The sequence below is a fragment of the Hyla sarda genome, unplaced genomic scaffold (genome assembly GCF_029499605.1).
Source record: "Hyla sarda isolate aHylSar1 unplaced genomic scaffold, aHylSar1.hap1 scaffold_1846, whole genome shotgun sequence".
NCBI classification, from domain to species: Eukaryota; Metazoa; Chordata; class Amphibia; order Anura; family Hylidae; genus Hyla; species Hyla sarda.
The window spans coordinates 56,743-66,245 of NW_026608495.1; the positions used below are offsets into that span (position 1 = coordinate 56,743).

General features: G+C 50.4%; 3 non-coding genes across 3 annotated transcripts; all 3 read right to left on the reverse strand.

Annotated features, from left to right (window-relative positions):
- Positions 1 to 3,304: 3,304 nt before the first annotated feature.
- LOC130314736 (U2 spliceosomal RNA) lies at positions 3,305 to 3,495 on the reverse strand. The gene has a single exon (XR_008862366.1). It is a non-coding gene; the product is annotated as a U2 spliceosomal RNA (small nuclear RNA).
- A 2,100-nt stretch (positions 3,496 to 5,595) lies between these two features.
- LOC130314737 (U2 spliceosomal RNA) lies at positions 5,596 to 5,786 on the reverse strand. The gene has a single exon (XR_008862367.1). It is a non-coding gene; the product is annotated as a U2 spliceosomal RNA (small nuclear RNA).
- Positions 5,787 to 7,882: 2,096 nt separating this feature from the next.
- On the reverse strand, positions 7,883 to 8,073 carry LOC130314738 (U2 spliceosomal RNA). The gene has a single exon (XR_008862368.1). It is a non-coding gene; the product is annotated as a U2 spliceosomal RNA (small nuclear RNA).
- Between the last annotated feature and the right edge of the window lie 1,430 nt (positions 8,074 to 9,503).

The window sequence follows — 9,503 nt, forward strand, 5'->3', positions numbered from 1 at the left end:
ACCGGTTCTAAGCCACTACTGGTTTTCACCAGAGCCCGCCGCAAAGCGGGATGGTCTTGCTGCGGCGGTAGTGACCAGGTCGTATCCACTAGCAACGGCTCACCTCTCTGGCTGCTGAAGATGGGCGCGGTACAAGGGAGTAGGCAGAAGCAAGGTCAGACGTAGCAGAAGGTCGGGGGCAGGCGGCAAGGTTCGTAGTCAGGATGGGTAGCAGAAGTTCAGGTACACAGGCTTTGGACACACTAAACGCTTTCACTGGCACAAGGCAACAAGATCCGGCCAGGGAGTGCATGGGAGGAGGTCAGATAAAGGCAGGGAGCAGATGGGAGCCAATTAAGCTAATTGGGCCAGGCACCAATCATTGGTGCGCTGGCCCTTTAAGTCGCAGAGAGCTGGCGCGCGCGCGCCCTAGAGAGCGGAGCCGCGCGCGCCAGCAGATGACAGCAGGGGACCGGGACGGGTAAGTGACCTGGGATGCGATTCGCGAGCGGGCGCGTCCCGCTGTGCGAACCGCATCCCCGACGGCCATGACAGTGCAGCGCTCCCGGTCAGCGGGACTCACCGGGGCGCTGCGGGGAGAGAGACGCCGTGAGCGCTCCGGGGAGGAGCGGGGACCCGGAGCGCTAGGCGTAACAGTACCCCCCCCCTTAGGTCTCCCCTTTTCTTTGACCGGCAACTGCCTCCCCTGGGATGAGGACACCGGGAAAAAATGGAGGGTTTCCTCAACGGCAGGCAGTACAGCAGGAGTGGGAATGGGGAGGGAGGGCAGAGGGCGAAGCCTGGCACGGGGCAGTGTGACACCAGGACGGGGGCCATGAGGAGGCACAGAGGTTTGCCTGACGGGACTGGGAGGGGGGGAGAGGCACTTCCTATGGCAGGCAGAGTCCCAGTTCTTTATCTCCCCGGTGGTCCAATCAAGGGTGGGGGAATGAAGCCGGAGCCATGGCAGACCGAGGAGGACCTCAGAGGTACAACTGGGGAGGATGAAGAACTCAATCCTTTCGTGGTGGGGTCCGATAGACATCAGGAGGGGTTCTGTGCGGTAACGCACGGTGCAGTCCAATCTGGCTCCGTTGACCGCGGAAATGTAGAGCGGTTTGGCGAGACGGGTCACCGGGATGCTGAATTTATTAACAAAGGACTCCAACATAAAATTCCCGGAGGCACCAGAGTCCAAGCAGGCCACGGCTGAGATGGAGGAGTTGGCTGTAGGGGAAATCCGCACGGGCACCGTGAGACGTGGAGAAGAAGACTTAGAAGCAAAAGATGCCACACCCACGTGAGCTGGGTGCGTGCGTGCGTTTCCCAGGCGTGGAGGACGGATAGGGCAATCCACCAAGAAATGCTCAGTACTGGCACAGTACAGACAGAGATTTTCTTCTCTACGGCGATTCCTCTCTTCCTGGGTCAGGCGAGACCGATCCACTTGCATGGCCTCCTCGGCGGGAGGCCCAGGCGAAGACTGCAAAGGATGCTGTGGGAGAGGTGCCCAGAGATCTAAGTCTTTTTCCTGGCGGAGCTCTTGGTGTCGCTCAGAAAAACGCATGTCAATGCGGGTAGCCAAATGGATGAGTTCTTGGAGGTTGGCAGGAATCTCTCGTGCGGCCAGCACATCCTTGATGCGACTGGATAGGCCTTTTTTAAAGGTCGCGCAGAGAGCCTCATTATTCCAGGATAGTTCAGATGCAAAAGTACGGAATTGTATGGCGTACTCGCCAACGGAAGAATTACCCTGGACCAGGTTCAGCAGGGCAGTCTCAGCAGAAGAGGCTCGGGCAGGTTCCTCAAAGACACTTCGGACTTCAGCAAAAAAGGACTGGACTGTGGCTGTGGCAGGATCATTGCGGTCCCAGAGCGGTGTGGCCCAAGACAAGGCCTTTCCTGAAAGAAGGCTTACTACGAACGCCACCTTAGACCGTTCTGTAGGAAACAAGTCTGACAACATCTCCATATGCAGGGAACACTGAGACAAAAATCCACGGCAGAGTCTGGAGTCCCCATCAAATTTGTCCGGCAGGGACAAGCGGAGGTTAGGAGCGGCCACTCGCTGCGGAGGAGGTGCAGGAGCTGGCGGAGGAGATGGTTGCTGCTGTAGCAGGGGCAGAATTTGCTGTAACATGGCGGTCAACTGCGACAGCTGCTGTCCTTGTTGGGCAATCTGCTGCGATTGCTGAGCGACCACCGTGGGAAGATCAGCGAGACTTGGCAGCGGCACCTCAGCGGGATCCATGGCCGGATCTACTGTCACGATTCGGCTTCCAGGTAGTGGATCCTCTGTGCCAGAGAGGGATTGGCGTGGACCGTGCTAGTGGACCGGTTCTAAGCCACTACTGGTTTTCACCAGAGCCCGCCGCAAAGCGGGATGGTCTTGCTGCGGCGGTAGTGACCAGGTCGTATCCACTAGCAACGGCTCACCTCTCTGGCTGCTGAAGATGGGCGCGGTACAAGGGAGTAGGCAGAAGCAAGGTCAGACGTAGCAGAAGGTCGGGGGCAGGCGGCAAGGTTCGTAGTCAGGATGGGTAGCAGAAGTTCAGGTACACAGGCTTTGGACACACTAAACGCTTTCACTGGCACAAGGCAACAAGATCCGGCCAGGGAGTGCATGGGAGGAGGTCAGATAAAGGCAGGGAGCAGATGGGAGCCAATTAAGCTAATTGGGCCAGGCACCAATCATTGGTGCGCTGGCCCTTTAAGTCGCAGAGAGCTGGCGCGCGCGCGCCCTAGAGAGCGGAGCCGCGCGCGCCAGCAGATGACAGCAGGGGACCGGGACGGGTAAGTGACCTGGGATGCGATTCGCGAGCGGGCGCGTCCCGCTGTGCGAACCGCATCCCCGACGGCCATGACAGTGCAGCGCTCCCGGTCAGCGGGACTGACCGGGGCGCTGCGGGGAGAGAGACGCCGTGAGCGCTCCGGGGAGGAGCGGGGACCCGGAGCGCTAGGCGTAACAATGAGATTTTATATTTCTTCATAAGCATTAATCTTATTTTGTCAATTAGGAACATTCAGCACCCACCCGCTATCAAGGCAGCTGCCTATCATGTCATGCCCTACCTGCACAGGTGTGCTGGCTACTCAAATGATCCAATTAAGGAGGCCATTTAGTCAGCAGCAGCAGAAGTCCTGTGCCTGGACGCTCCAACAGGGGCCAGACACAAGCAGAAGCAGAAGCAGCAGAAGCAGCAGCAGCAGCACCACCTTTTGTTTTTTGGCTGCAGCAGCAGCAAGGCCCACAGGGCTGGCTAGCTGGCTAGCCAGCAAGCAGGTAGCAATGAAAGTAGGAATCTTTCTTTTTAACCCTGTAAGGGGGTGGTGCACTGTACCCGAAGATACTGCCATATCGGGTCAATGCATAGGGCGACGGAAGCAAGCTTCGAAATCGGCCCCCGTTCTCAAAAATCCATTTAATATATGGTCCCCAGATAGGGGACGTATCAGATATTAAACTGATAAGAACAGATACTACACTTGATCTTAGCCAAAAGGCCGAGAAGCGATAACCGTGAAAGGGGCGGGCCCAACAAGGTCCCCTTCATGGGCACTATCACTGCTTGCTGTCAGGGAGGCTGCCAGACAATTTTCCATGCACACTCTGGGCTGGGGGGCAGTCAACCACCAGTACACACAGCAGAACCTAAACCCATACCATTATTGCTAAGCAGCAAGACAGGGGCCCATTGCACTCCCACGGGGCCTTTTTAAATGCAATCCATAACCCGGATTTGCCAGGAACCCTTCTTACTCCTCCTACTTGCATGTGACACTGGGCTTAGGATCTGCATAGGAAACACACACACAAGCACACACCTACCTTTGTTGCCTGCAGATGCCTCCTTGGCTGTCCCCAAACGGTATCAAACCAACACCCACGGGAAGCTGTAAGCATAGAGGACATGCCTGCACCCCATTGGACTTACCTGTGTGGGTTAAATCCGGGTTATTTGACAACCTATGGCGGTGATGGTTCTGCTCAGGCAGAGCAGTGCTGATGCTCCTCATAAAGCTGTCGCTGCTGTGAAGGTTCTAGGTGACATCACAAATCCCTATGGTTACATACACAACAAAGCTGGGTTGTTGTTGTTTACACTCTGCAAGGCCTGTGGAAGTGAGTGACATCATAGCACTGTAGTTCTGAGGGTTCAAGATGGATGCAACAATCTCCTGTTGCTTCTATGAAGGCCGTAATAGACGACATCACCAAACAGCTCCATAGTCACATACACAGCAAAGGAGAGATGTTGTTTACACCTAGTGATGTCAGTGGTATTGAGTGACATCACAGCACAGTGCTAAGGCTCCTGGGCCTGGACACAGCAGCGGCTGCAATATCTCAACGGAGAATACGTTTATATCTATGTGTGTGTGTGCGCATATATATATATATATATATATATATATATATATATATATATATATTTCTCCGCCGAAATCACTTTTAAACCCATTTCCACCTTTTTTTCCCTTCTCTTCCTCTTACTTTTTTTTCACGTTTTTTTACGTTTTTCTCCTTTTCGCCTCTTTTCTGGGCGTATTATTCTTCTTTTTCTTCTTTTTTTTCGTCTAATGCATACCCCATCAGTGCAGCAATGCTTATTCAATACCGCCAGCAGATGGAGACACTGGGGGATCATTTTCTAAGGATTTATACTGATTTTTCCTGTCTGAATTTGTCGCACAGAAAGTTGCAGGCCAAATATGTGTGACATTTCTGCGACTTTAGCTTCTAGAGCATTTTTACAACATTATACATAGGTGCTGAATACATAAAAAGCGACTGTTCAGCGACAGACAAGTCGCATCGGCTGAAAGTAGGCCAGAATGTCAGTCCATGTTGGAGCAGGTTTAGATACAGTCTAAAGCATAGATCTCAAAGTCTGTGCACAGAATTTAGCAAGGGCCTCGCACCTTCTGATGCATCAGGTAGGTGCACAATAGCATAGCCTAACCCTCTGTACTTTGGTCTATATTGATGCGGGACATAGACAGCCAGCTGATGACCAATCCATTAGTGCAATGGATGGCTGGAAGCATTTGTCTTTGCCTTTGCAATACCACAGAAGCAATGCATGGTCAATGTACAGCAATGACACACCTGTGTGAACAGCCAGGAGACCCCCCCCCCCCCCCCCCCCCCATGTTATGTTACATAGTTACATAGTTAGTACGGTCGAAAAAAGACATATGTCCATCAAGTTCAACCAGGGAATTAAGGGGTAGGGGTGTGGCGCGATATTGGGGAAGGGATGAGATTTTATATTTCTTCATAAGCATTAATCTTATTTTGTCAATTAGGAACATTCAGCACCCACCCGCTATCAAGGCAGCTGCCTATCATGTCATGCCCTACCTGCACAGGTGTGCTGGCTACTCAAATGATCCAATTAAGGAGGCCATTTAGTCAGCAGCAGCAGAAGTCCTGTGCCTGGACGCTCCAACAGGGGCCAGACACAAGCAGAAGCAGAAGCAGCAGAAGGCAGCAGCAGCACCACCTTTTGTTTTTTGGCTGCAGCAGCAGCAAGGCCCACAGGGCTGGCTAGCTGGCTAGCCAGCAAGCAGGTAGCAATGAAAGTAGGAATCTTTCTTTTTAACCCTGTAAGGGGGTGGTGCACTGTACCCGAAGATACTGCCATATCGGGTCAATGCATAGGGCGACGGAAGCAAGCTTCGAAATCGGCCCCCGTTCTCAAAAATCCATTTAATATATGGTCCCCAGATAGGGGACGTATCAGATATTAAACTGATAAGAACAGATACTACACTTGATCTTAGCCAAAAGGCCGAGAAGCGATAACCGTGAAAGGGGCGGGCCCAACAAGGTCCCCTTCATGGGCACTATCACTGCTTGCTGTCAGGGAGGCTGCCAGACAATTTTCCATGCACACTCTGGGCTGGGGGGCAGTCAACCACCAGTACACACAGCAGAACCTAAACCCATACCATTATTGCTAAGCAGCAAGACAGGGGCCCATTGCACTCCCACGGGGCCTTTTTAAATGCAATCCATAACCCGGATTTGCCAGGAACCCTTCTTACTCCTCCTACTTGCATGTGACACTGGGCTTAGGATCTGCATAGGAAACACACACACAAGCACACACCTACCTTTGTTGCCTGCAGATGCCTCCTTGGCTGTCCCCAAACGGTATCAAACCAACACCCACGGGAAGCTGTAAGCATAGAGGACATGCCTGCACCCCATTGGACTTACCTGTGTGGGTTAAATCCGGGTTATTTGACAACCTATGGCGGTGATGGTTCTGCTCAGGCAGAGCAGTGCTGATGCTCCTCATAAAGCTGTCGCTGCTGTGAAGGTTCTAGGTGACATCACAAATCCCTATGGTTACATACACAACAAAGCTGGGTTGTTGTTGTTTACACTCTGCAAGGCCTGTGGAAGTGAGTGACATCATAGCACTGTAGTTCTGAGGGTTCAAGATGGATGCAACAATCTCCTGTTGCTTCTATGAAGGCCGTAATAGACGACATCACCAAACAGCTCCATAGTCACATACACAGCAAAGGAGAGATGTTGTTTACACCTAGTGATGTCAGTGGTATTGAGTGACATCACAGCACAGTGCTAAGGCTCCTGGGCCTGGACACAGCAGCGGCTGCAATATCTCAACGGAGAATACGTTTATATCTATGTGTGTGTGTGCGCATATATATATATATATATATATATATATATATATATATATATTTCTCCGCCGAAATCACTTTTAAACCCATTTCCACCTTTTTTTCCCTTCTCTTCCTCTTACTTTTTTTTCACGTTTTTTTACGTTTTTCTCCTTTTCGCCTCTTTTCTGGGCGTATTATTCTTCTTTTTCTTCTTTTTTTTCGTCTAATGCATACCCCATCAGTGCAGCAATGCTTATTCAGTACCGCCAGCAGATGGAGACACTGGGGGATCATTTTCTAAGGATTTATACTGATTTTTCCTGTCTGAATTTGTCGCACAGAAAGTTGCAGGCCAAATATGTGTGACATTTCTGCGACTTTAGCTTCTAGAGCATTTTTACAACATTATACATAGGTGCTGAATACATAAAAAGCGACTGTTCAGCGACAGACAAGTCGCATCGGCTGAAAGTAGGCCAGAATGTCAGTCCATGTTGGAGCAGGTTTAGATACAGTCTAAAGCATAGATCTCAAAGTCTGTGCACAGAATTTAGCAAGGGCCTCGCACCTTCTGATGCATCAGGTAGGTGCACAATAGCATAGCCTAACCCTCTGTACTTTGGTCTATATTGATGCGGGACATAGACAGCCAGCTGATGACCAATCCATTAGTGCAATGGATGGCTGGAAGCATTTGTCTTTGCCTTTGCAATACCACAGAAGCAATGCATGGTCAATGTACAGCAATGACACACCTGTGTGAACAGCCAGGAGACCCCCCCTCCCCCCCCCCCCCCCATGTTATGTTACATAGTTACATAGTTAGTACGGTCGAAAAAAGACATATGTCCATCAAGTTCAACCAGGGAATTAAGGGGTAGGGGTGTGGCGCGATATTGGGGAAGGGATGAGATTTTATATTTCTTCATAAGCATTAATCTTATTTTGTCAATTAGGAACATTCAGCACCCACCCGCTATCAAGGCAGCTGCCTATCATGTCATGCCCTACCTGCACAGGTGTGCTGGCTACTCAAATGATCCAATTAAGGAGGCCATTTAGTCAGCAGCAGCAGAAGTCCTGTGCCTGGACGCTCCAACAGGGGCCAGACACAAGCAGAAGCAGAAGCAGCAGAAGCAGCAGCAGCACCACCTTTTGTTTTTTGGCTGCAGCAGCAGCAAGGCCCACAGGGCTGGCTAGCTGGCTAGCCAGCAAGCAGGTAGCAATGAAAGTAGGAATCTTTCTTTTTAACCCTGTAAGGGGGTGGTGCACTGTACCCGAAGATACTGCCATATCGGGTCAATGCATAGGGCGACGGAAGCAAGCTTCGAAATCGGCCCCCGTTCTCAAAAATCCATTTAATATATGGTCCCCAGATAGGGGACGTATCAGATATTAAACTGATAAGAACAGATACTACACTTGATCTTAGCCAAAAGGCCGAGAAGCGATAACCGTGAAAGGGGCGGGCCCAACAAGGTCCCCTTCATGGGCACTATCACTGCTTGCTGTCAGGGAGGCTGCCAGACAATTTTCCATGCACACTCTGGGCTGGGGGGCAGTCAACCACCAGTACACACAGCAGAACCTAAACCCATACCATTATTGCTAAGCAGCAAGACAGGGGCCCATTGCACTCCCACGGGGCCTTTTTAAATGCAATCCATAACCCGGATTTGCCAGGAACCCTTCTTACTCCTCCTACTTGCATGTGACACTGGGCTTAGGATCTGCATAGGAAACACACACACAAGCACACACCTACCTTTGTTGCCTGCAGATGCCTCCTTGGCTGTCCCCAAACGGTATCAAACCAACACCCACGGGAAGCTGTAAGCATAGAGGACATGCCTGCACCCCATTGGACTTACCTGTGTGGGTTAAATCCGGGTTATTTGACAACCTATGGCGGTGATGGTTCTGCTCAGGCAGAGCAGTGCTGATGCTCCTCATAAAGCTGTCGCTGCTGTGAAGGTTCTAGGTGACATCACAAATCCCTATGGTTACATACACAACAAAGCTGGGTTGTTGTTGTTTACACTCTGCAAGGCCTGTGGAAGTGAGTGACATCATAGCACTGTAGTTCTGAGGGTTCAAGATGGATGCAACAATCTCCTGTTGCTTCTATGAAGGCCGTAATAGACGACATCACCAAACAGCTCCATAGTCACATACACAGCAAAGGAGAGATGTTGTTTACACCTAGTGATGTCAGTGGTATTGAGTGACATCACAGCACAGTGCTAAGGCTCCTGGGCCTGGACACAGCAGCGGCTGCAATATCTCAACGGAGAATACGTTTATATCTATGTGTGTGTGTGCGCATATATATATATATTTATATATATATATATATATATATATATTTCTCCGCCGAAATCACTTTTAAACCCATTTCCACCTTTTTTTCCCTTCTCTTCCTCTTACTTTTTTTTCACGTTTTTTTACGTTTTTCTCCTTTTCGCCTCTTTTCTGGGCGTATTATTCTTCTTTTTCTTCTTTTTTTTCGTCTAATGCATACCCCATCAGTGCAGCAATGCTTATTCAATACCGCCAGCAGATGGAGACACTGGGGGATCATTTTCTAAGGATTTATACTGATTTTTCCTGTCTGAATTTGTCGCACAGAAAGTTGCAGGCCAAATATGTGTGACATTTCTGCGACTTTAGCTTCTAGAGCATTTTTACAACATTATACATAGGTGCTGAATACATAAAAAGCGACTGTTCAGCGACAGACAAGTCGCATCGGCTGAAAGTAGGCCAGAATGTCAGTCCATGTTGGAGCAGGTTTAGATACAGTCTAAAGTATAGATCTCAAAGTCTGTGCACAGAATTTAGCAAGGGCCTCGCACCTTCTGATGCATCAGGTAGGTGCACAA